The sequence below is a fragment of the Tachyglossus aculeatus genome, chromosome 12, assembly GCF_015852505.1.
Source record: "Tachyglossus aculeatus isolate mTacAcu1 chromosome 12, mTacAcu1.pri, whole genome shotgun sequence".
Classification (NCBI taxonomy): domain Eukaryota; kingdom Metazoa; phylum Chordata; class Mammalia; order Monotremata; family Tachyglossidae; genus Tachyglossus; species Tachyglossus aculeatus.
Genome location: NC_052077.1, coordinates 1,250,436 through 1,252,371, shown reverse-complemented (window position 1 = coordinate 1,252,371; position 1,936 = coordinate 1,250,436).

Below are 1,936 nucleotides of genomic sequence, written 5' to 3'. Positions count from 1 at the left end.
AGTGAGGGAAAGAAGGAGGAGGCAAGGTGATTGAGTGCTTTTAAGCCAGTGGTAAGGAGTTTTTGATTGATATGGAGGTGGATGGGTAACCACTGGAGTTTCTTGAGGAGCATGGAAAAATGGACTGAACATTTTCATAGAAAAATAATCTGGGCAGCAGAGTAAAATAGGGACTGGAGTGGGGACAGACAGGAGGCTGGGAGGTCAGCAAGGAGGCTGATTCAATAATCAAGATGGAATAGGATAAGTTCTTGGATTAATGTGGTAGCAGTGTGGATGAGGAGGAAAGGGCTAATTTTAGCAATGTTCTGCAGGTTGAACTGACAGGATTTAGTGACAGATTGAATATGTGGGTTGAAAAAGAGAGGAGAATCGAGGATAACGCCAAGGTTATTGTGAGACGGAGGATCGTGGTACTGTCTACAATGACAGGAAAATCAGGGGGAGGACAGGAGTTGGGTGGGAAGATAAGGAGTTTTGTTTTGGACTTGTTAAGTTTGAGTGTCAGTGGGACATCCAGATGGAGATGTTTTGAAGGCAGGAGGAAATGCAAGACTGTAGAAAGGAAGAGAAATCAGGACTGGAGATGTAGATTTTGGAGTCATCTGCATAGATGTGGTGATTGAAGCCATGGGAGTGAATGTGTTCTCCAAGGTGGAGGCTATAGATACAGAATAGAAGGGGACCCAGAACTGAGCCTTGAGTTAATTCTACAGTTAATGGATCGGAGGTAGAGGAGGACCCTGTGAAAGAGATAGAGATGAGCAGCCAGAGAGATAGGAGGAGAATAATTCATTCAATCGTATGTATTGAGTGCTTACTGTGTGCAGAGAACTGTACTAAGTGCTTGAATCAAGAATCAAGAGAGGACACTGTCAGTGAAGCCAAGGTTGGATAATGCATCCAGGAGAAGGATGTGGTCAACAGTACTGAATGTAGCTGAGAGGTTGGGGAGGATTAGGATGGAGTAAAGGCTGTTGGATTTAGCAAGAAGGAGAACATTTGTGACCTTTGAGATGGCAGATTCTATGGAGTGAAGGGAATGGATGCCAGATTGGAGGGGATCAAAAGAAAGAATTGGAAGAGAGGACCTGGGGAGCAGCTGCAGATAACTCATTCAAGGAGTTTTGAGAGGAAGATGGAGGGAGATGGGGCGATACCTGGAGGGAGCCATGGGGAAAAGGACATTTTATTTCAGGGTAGGGGAGACATGAGCAGAGAAGAGAAGCAGCATGGCTTAGTGAAAAGAGCACAGGTTTGGGAATCAGAGGTCATGAGTTCTAATCCCAGCTCCACCACTTTGCTGTGTGACCTTGGGAAAACACTTACTTTCTCTGGGCCTCAGTTCCCTCATCTACAAAATGGGGATTAAGGCTATGAGCCCCACGTGGGATAACCTGCTTATCTTGTATCTACCCCAGCACTTAGAACAGTGCTAGGCACATAGTAAGTGCTTAACAAATACCATTATTATTATTATTATTATCATTAGCATGTTTGAACACAGAGGGGAGAAGGCCTTTGGAGAACAAATGGTTGAAGATGGCTGTCAGACGAAAAAAAGGAAGAAGCAAGTGCTTAGAAAAGGCGAGAAGGGATGGGATCAGATATGCAGGTGAAGTGGGTGGATTTTGAGAAAAGATAGGAAATCTCTTGAGGAACTTCTGGGAAAGATGGGAGAGTTGAAGAAGAGGCAGGAGGAGAGAGGGGCTAAAGAGGAGAAGGGAAGATTTTAGGGGCATAATGCCTGATGGTTTCAATCTTCTCAATAAAGTATGTGGTCAGGTCATTAGGAGCAAGAGATGGAGGAGGTGGGGACACGGGGGTTTGAAGAGAGAGTAAAAAAGTCTGGAATAGGTTGTGAGGACAATGGATGTGGGTTTCAATAAAAATGGAGAAATAATTTTATGGGGCAGAGGAGAGGGCATAATTAAAG